The sequence below is a fragment of the Pteronotus mesoamericanus genome, unplaced genomic scaffold, assembly GCF_021234165.1.
Source record: "Pteronotus mesoamericanus isolate MK-2021 breed Mesoamerican mustached bat unplaced genomic scaffold, CSHL_Meso_final contig_59, whole genome shotgun sequence".
Lineage (NCBI taxonomy): Eukaryota > Metazoa > Chordata > Mammalia > Chiroptera > Mormoopidae > Pteronotus > Pteronotus mesoamericanus.
Window position 1 is genome coordinate 3,696,121 of NW_026555206.1, and position 8,688 is coordinate 3,704,808.

An 8,688-nucleotide genomic window follows, 5' to 3' on the forward strand; every position below is an offset into this window, starting at 1 on the left:
TCTTTTTAACTCTGGTGTCTTCTTGTCAAATTCAACATCCATGTGGGGATAACCTACCCCAAGCTTGACTTTACATATCAGCTCCTTGACCACACCATTGCCCCTCCCTGCCAACTCCCTGACTATTCCCACAAGCATTCCGTAAATGAAACAGAACCATCACAAAAATCTCTATTTTGGGTTTCTCACTTTCACAAGACTTTCTTCTCTTCCTGCCCTTTCCCCTGCTGAAGAGTACTTTCAGCACAATTACCTCAAAATAATGCTATACACACAACATTTTTAATAGCAATTGCAGTTGTTTGACTCAAGAGTGGAAATTGCCAGAGCCAGAGCAGAAGACAAATATACTAAGAATTGTGAGATCTCAAATGGAGGACAAAAGATGTGAGGAGACCAAAAGGAATTGGAACCAAAAGGACATGAATTATGCTAGGGCCAATTTTTTTCTTTCAGCACTTCTTTTTGATTTTTTTAATTGTATTTTTTTCCATTACAATTTAGTCCCCTTATAACCCCGTCCCTCCATGTACAATCACCACCATCACTGTTGTCCATGTCCATGGGTCCTTTTTTTTTTTTGCTCAATCCCTCCACCCCCTAACCTCCCCTCCTTACCTGTCATCTGCTCTCTGTCTATGAGCCTATCTCTATTTTGCTTGTTAGTTCAGTTTGTTAATTAAATTCCACATATGAGTGAAATCGTATGGTATTTGCTTTCTCTGACTGGCTTATTTCACTTAACATAATGTTCTCCAGATCCAACCATACAGTCAAAAAGGGTAAAATATTCTTTTTTATGGTCAAGTAGTATTCCATTGTGTAAATGTCCCATACTTGTTATACCCACTCACCTACTGATGGACACTTGGACTGCTTCCATATCTTAGAGATTGTAAATAACACTGCAATGAATATGGAGCACTTATGTTCTTTTGAATTAGTGTCTTGGGTTCCTTTGGATATATTATCAGAAGTGGGATTTTTGGGTCAAAAGGCAGATCCATTTTAATTTTTTGAGGTATCCCCATACTGCTATCCAAAGTGCACAGATCTGCATTCTAACAGTGCAAAAGTGCTCTACTTTCTCCACATTCTCACTAGCACTTGTTGTTTGTTGATTTATTGATGAAAACCATTCTGACAGATGTGAAATGATATCTCATTGTAGTTTTAATTTGCATTTCTATCATCATAGAAATTATGATGATTAGTGGCATTGAGCATCTTTTCATATGTCTATTGGCCATCTGTATGTCCCGTTTGGCGAAGTGTCTATTCAGGTCCTTTGCCCATGTGAGAACTAAAAGGAATTGGAAGCAAGAGGATACAAAATATCCTGGGCTAATTTTTTAGCTTCCATCATTTTATACTCATTTCATGTACATGATAATATTTACCTTGAGGGTACATTTATCAATCCCCATGTAAGTTGGAGAGACCCCCCCCCAACCCAGACTCATTTACTTTAATTTGCAAAAGTGATGTTTGGTGTCATTTTCTCTTAAGAGTGTGTTTGAAATGTGTCCAGATAGTTATTCTAAAAAACCTGCCTGCTGGAAATGGATGTGGCTCTCTATGATGCTCTCCCCTTATGTAATATTGGCAATAGTGAGTCCACTCTTTCTGAACTTAGGGTAATATTGCTGGGGCTACAAGGCTGTTCTGAGGGAACAGTAAGATGTGCCCCCATGGACATGAATCTTCCTGATTATATCCAACTCTGCCATGGGGGCTGGCTAGATGGAACCCGTAAACACCTGCCTGTGTTCTGTCTGTTGCACAGGATAATGCATGAACACCCTACTCATGAACTTCCACTTTCCATTTCCTTTGCCAATGCTGCAGTTACATACTACTACTGACTTTCCCAAATTGGATATTAATGATTCACTCTCTGAAATCTAGCAATGCTTACAAAGGATGACAGTGTGAGTGGCTTAAAAAAATAATGAAAATAGAAAACACTCCTCTCTCCCCATCCGGGATAGCCAGGCTGATGTTTTTTGGCATGGGATCTCTGTTGGCTCTTAGCTATGAAGGCAGAGGCTGGTAGAGGAATAAGGGCTGGCTTGTCATCTGTTTCAAACATCTCTGTTGCCTGCTGACAGTGTGAGCATCAATTGTAGGGTGAAAACTTTTTCTGCAAAGCTAAACTAATAGAACTCATTCATATTCCTCACAAACAGCACAAGGTGCTCCTCTCAGCAGCAGAAAGTGCAAGGATTGGGTGCCTGGCCTGCCCTCAGCTTGTCAGGTCTCTTCTCCAGCCCAGAAGCTCTTCACACCTTGTCTCCGCAATCCCATGTTAGTCAACACCCTAGAGACCTACCCAAGTGTTCAACACCTCTCAGGAGCTGTGTTTAACTTACCCACATCACATCTATTATTTTCTCCACATCCTACACCTTCCTGTATGGAATCAATTTACTGGTAAACTTAAGTTAGGATATTGCATAATGGTGTGTCATAAATGACATATTTTTCAAGCAAAGGCACTCTGGTTTATAACAGTAACACTTAGCGCTTATATATCAACTTTGTAGGGGTTAAGTGAGTATCTATATTAGTCAGGGTTCTCCATAGATACAGAACCAGTGAAAGTGTACATATATATAAAGAGATTTATTTTAAAGAGTTGGTTCACACAATTATGGAGGATCACAAGTTCAAAATCTGCAAGGTGGGCCATTAGGCTGGAGACCTGGGAAACAGCCAATGTTGCAGTTTAAGTGTAAAGGCCATCAGATGCATAATTCCCTCTTGCTCAAAGAGGTCAGTCTTACAATCCAGCCAGGCTTTCAACTGAATGGATGGGGCTCACCCACATTAAAAAGAGCAACAAGCTTTGTTCCAAATTTACCAATTTAAATGTTAATCATATCCAAAAATATTCACAAAAGAGATATCTACAATAAAATGTTTGACCACATATCAGGATACTGTGGTACAGCCAAGTTGACACATAAAATTGGCCAACACTAGCCTATTAAGGTGAATTAATAGGATGCATCAGATTAACAAAAGAAGCATATAATACAAGACTTCAATGCCTTTTTCCTCTAAATGCTTGATTAGCAAAATGTCCTATATTCTGTCATTAAGCATTTACTACACACCTAGGTGTGCTAGGTCCTTTCCTAATAAGCATTGCAGAGGAAAAGTTGGAGTTTACTCTCTTCAAGGAGCTCACAGGAGACACATACATGTCTATCATCCTGCATGTATTATTGCTGCTACATAGACACATGAGCTACAAGTCTCAATATACAATTTGTCATGTAGGCCCTGTCCCAATGATGTAAGTAAGTATGTACAGTTCAGTAACAGGTTTAGCAGATATAGAGAATAACTGAGCAAATATAAATGGTCATACTTTACAAAAGAGTAAAAACACAGTCAGCCCACCTTGGAGTATGTGCCTAAAAACTTGCCCTTCCCTGGAGATGGTCCCTGAGTACAGGGGCAAGCCCCCAGCAGCCATGTCTATACTTTAGACACTTGGCCTCCCTCTTCTCTCTTTCACTGATTGCAATTGCCTTGAATTTTCCAAGCCACAGTCTCCTCAACAGTAAAACCTACCTACTTGTCAATAAGCTCAAAGAGAACAGACACTTGTCTGGACTGGCCACCTAGGCTGACATATTAGTTACAATATTATTGTCATGTTTATCACTACACTCATTAATTTAGAAAAGGGACGCTATTTCATGAGTCTGTCCCTTCTGAGCATTAACATTGTACCCATAAGAGTCAGGTTGAGTTCACTTTATGCAGGTATCTCTTTACAGCATAGCAGAGAACTTTTTCACTCCAGATTCTATGATATGACACAAGGTCATGCTAAGGCTGATTAGACCCATGCTCAGTTAAGAGAGCTATGAACACTTCGCTATATACACCTGACCCTCTCTGTAGCTCTTTAAAAGTTTTAGTTGTTTACCTGCATGTTGGTTTGAATAATTTGTGTCTTCATGACTAGACTACAACACCACAAGAATTATGGACAATACATACCTGAATTAAGCAGGAGATACTATGTGAGACCACAGAATGAAAATTTCTAAACTTCAAAAGTCAGTGCATAACACAGTAAGGGTCTATTTCTTCATTACTCATTTGATATGCCTTGTCATGGGTTGATAAGGGGCTCTGCTCCACAGTCACTCGGGGGCACAGGAAGATTCCACCAATCTGCTGTAGCTAAATGATCTGAAACATGTGCTTTCCTCAATCATTGGGGCTTCTCATGTGCAGAATGGTCTTGCACCAGCAACTGACTATTTTGGCTCCAGAGCGACATCCACTCATAGACTCTTGACCAAGAGGAGTCTCCAGCCCCATTGAATTACAAAGGGCCTGGGAACTCTAGGAGACCATAGACAATATTTCATAAGCATCACTCTCTCTGCTACACTGGTACATTTTACATGTTCATTAAATATTTTTATTGAATATATGAATAAATAAGTAAATTATTCCTTACAGAAAATTCTAAAACCTCTACAATGAATTCTGACTGTTTCTAGCCCCACCTTACCCTAAATGGAAGGAAAGTCTGGTTTCATCTGCATTCTTTTTCTAAGCTCCAAGTTACTTGCTTAAACTTCCATTCAATACTCAAAATGTCCATGTCGTACATGAAGAACTGACTCTTCCAGAGTTTTTGTATTTACTTGGGAGGTCATTTAGTGGTCAAGGTTGGTTTGCTTATAACTTCCAGTGAGTTAGATCCCAAAAAAACCAAACAAAATCTCAGCTCTAAAATTTGCTAAGAACTTTGAGGCCATGAAAAAAATCAAAGGTTTAAGAAAATAATTTTCTCCAAGAAAGTTATTTTATATGAAAAATAGCAGTAATTGTGTCTAAAGGCATAAGACACAGGCAGAAACAGAGCAAACCTATTAGTGTCTGTTCACATGATGAATAGTCTAAAGTCCCAAAGAGGTCAGTTAAGGAGCAAAGCGCAGGACAGTCCTAATAACAGGCATGAACATGTGACACTACCCTTCTCTGCTCATTTTCACTAATTTACCATTTCTGGAGAAATGATTTTCATCACCTTTTACTCTTAATTTTCAATTTGTATCCCTCAATAAGCCAATTAACTACCTGTTCCAAGTGAAGAATAGATTGAAGGACAGGGAAAGAAAACAGGAAATTCTGAAACACATTGAAAGCAATCATCCAAATTCGTGTTCTAGACCTACTTAGCTGCTTATCTCACCCATAGCACTTTATAGAGAGCTGGCCTCTACAGCATGAATCCATCCAACATAGCTGACAGATGCCAGACTGAAGAGGTTCATTTGTTGGCTGAACTTCACCTAACAAGATGGTCTCCCACTAATTTTAAATTAAGTACTGGGAATCTATAAGTAATCAATGGCAGGTGCTTAGGATAAAATGATATGTAGACTCAGAGCTTAGGCAGTCTTACTGGGAATTAAGCAAAAGAAATAAACAGAGGACTTTGGTCAAGGGAAAGATGGCTCAGATACACCAAAAGAAGCAGATGTGAGGATGACATGTCACCCCTGGGAAGAAGTAGAAAGGAGTCTCAGTGTCTGACTTTCCAGCCATGCTGCTCTTCACAGCTCTGCAATATTCCCACCCTATTCATGAGTGATGCCTAAACTCAAAGTGATATCCCCTTCAGCCAAAAGGGCCTGATTCTCCACATATTAATATTCTAATTAGTATTCTAGTTAATATTATAAATGATAATTAGCATTTACTAAACACTTATTTTGTATCTGGCATCATATTAAAACTTTTATATCATGGTCTCACTATTTCTCACACTATTCCTATGAGGGCAATACTGTTTTTAATCCTCATTTTACAGTTCAGGAAACTGAGGCTCGGAGAGGTTAAGTAATTTGATTGTAATCTCAAATTTAGGCAGAAATTAAACACAGATGGATTTGACTCAAAATTTACATTCTTAGTTGCCATACTAGGCTGCTCCTTGACCACCAAACTGAAAATTTTTAATGTCTGGGATTTACAGAAGAGCAACCTACCCCTCTAAACATTCATCACTTAGTTCTCATTGACAGTAACCTTGGAGTGAATTTGGAAGAATGGGAGTTTCTCATGGGAGAGCTTGGGTTTAAATCCTAGCTCTGCCATTCACTTAATCTTTATCCAAACCTTACCTTCTTCATCTATAAAATTATAACAGTAATGTCTACCTCAGGGTTGCAAACAGATTAAGTTAGGTAGCAAATGTGCCAGGCAGTGCCAAGCACAAAGCAAAGCACCTAGTCAATTCGAATAATATTAGTTTAATTCCCTTTCCATATTTGCAGGGTGGTTTAGATTAAGGAGCTACTTTTGCAAAGGATAGCATATAGTAGGTGATGAATGCACATACATCCCTTCCCACCCTTCACTGAACAATCTCTGAGATGCTTTGGCCATCTTGTAATACAGGCAAGAAGCACTTCAAGATGTCCACAGGGCCTTAGCTCAGAGTTTTCACCCGAGGAGCACGGATCCAAAGTCAAGGTTATATTTTGTTCTAAAATGTGTGTGATTCTCAGGGAGCTGAGAGGATAGTCTGTGCAAAGTAAGAAATGCCAGTCTGCTTTTACTTAGAGTTGTCACCAGTGAAAAGTGTTACTGTAGGTTAATGAATTTTTCCAAAAGAATAATCTGTCTCAGGAGAAAGGAGGGCAAGAGGAGAGAAGGGGTGATTACCTGTGTGACTGCCGCACTGGTTTCATTAGCTAACATCGCTCTCGCAGGCAATTGCAAGTAAATCTCAGCTGAACAGAGATTTGTGTCCACTGGAGATTCTAACTCTACATCTGAAAAGAGTGTCTCCCTGCTCAGCCACCAGATAACAGTAAACACACTGCAGGGGTTTTGTGGGTGGTCTCTGGTTCTCTTCCTTTCTCAGACAAAACAAGGGCTGGTTAACCCTCTTCTTGCAGAATGGATATCCATGCAGAGTATATAACCACAGCACAAGGAAGGGAATGTGAGAGCTACTCCCACTTCCAGAGAACCACTGAAAAATCTCATTTCATTCAGGGAGAATCTGAGCTTCTGAAGTTGGTCTCTTCTGTCTGCTTGCTACTGGAAGTGTAGTCTGTCCATGGCATCACCTGATTGTTGGAAACAATGTAGAACACTAAGCCCAATCATAGCCCTCCTCAATCAGAATATGTTGGGCAGCGGGTTGTTTGGGAATTGGAAATGCATACTCTGACTCAGAAGTCTGATGGGGCTCAAGATTTTTCATGTGAAACAAGTTTTCTTCCAAGTGGAGCCCATGCTGTTGGGCCACAGAGCACACTTTGAACAGCAAAACTTGAAGTATTTGATTAGCAAGCGCCACCCATTCTGAGTAATTGACCTGGTTAGGATTAGCTCTGTCCTAAGATACCACTGTTATCTCTGTCACTCATCTGATACCAATGGATCAGAGAAAGCTACCTGCTCACCAAAAATCAGTGTATAGTAGTCCTCTGTAATCCATGGGGAATGCATTTCAGGACTCCCAGCAGATGCCTGAAACCGTGGCTGGTACCCAACCCTACATATACTATGTTTTTTCTGATACATACATACCTGTGATAAAGTTTAATTTATAAATTAGGTACACTAAGAGATTAACAATAACTACTAATAAAATAAAAGCAATTATAACACTATACTGTAATAACAGTTATGTGAATATTCTCTCTCACAAAATAGTTTATTGTAATGTATTCACCGTTCTTCTTATGATGATGTAAGATAAAATGCCACTGTGGTCATAACATTTGCTGAGGTGCAACAGCAAAACCAGCACAAATTCTTTTTCCTTCTTCACAGCTCTTAACTAGATCTTAGCAACCTCAGCATATAATTCGTTTCTTCACTTATTAAGTCTAGAACTTTCACTTTTTCACTTAAAGAAAGCAGTTTATGGCTTCTCTTTGGCATATCCATATTCCAGTCTCACTACTCTTGCCGTTTGGGGCCATTATCAAGTAAAATAAGGGTGATTTGAACACAAGCACTGCAATGGTCACTCTGATAATCAAGACAGCTACTAAGTGGCTGACTGCAGGTAGACACACTGGGAAAAGGATTGTTTATGTCCCTGATAGGATAGAGCAAGATGACATGAGATTTCATCCTGCTAGTCAGAACAGAGCACATTTTAAAACTTATAAATTGTGTCTTTCTGGAATTTTCCATTTAATATTTTCAAACCATGGTTAACTACAGGTAACCAAAACCAGAAAGCAAAACTTTGGATACAGGTGAACTGCTATACTTCCTTCAACAGTATGCAGTTAGCCCTGGCAGGGAGCTTTTACTCAGTCATTGTCACCAGGGGTAGTTATGTGACAAGTTCTCATCAATAGGATGTGAGCAGCAATACTGTGAATTATATCCAGGCCAGGACTTTCAGAAAGAGGGTGCCTACTCCACACTCTTTCCCCTCTACTGTCTGTGGACTCTCAAGTCTTGGTGGATAATAGAGCAACAAGATGGAAGGAACCTGGGTTCTTGAATAAACATATGGAAGAAAACCATCCTCTGGTCTCCAACCCTGAATTGGACTGATACATGTGCAGAAAAGGAATTTCTATTATTTTATACAATCGAAACTATGGGATTTCTTTTTTCCAGCAGCTATTGTTATATTAACTAATACCCCACCAGTACTATTACAGTCTTCCAAAA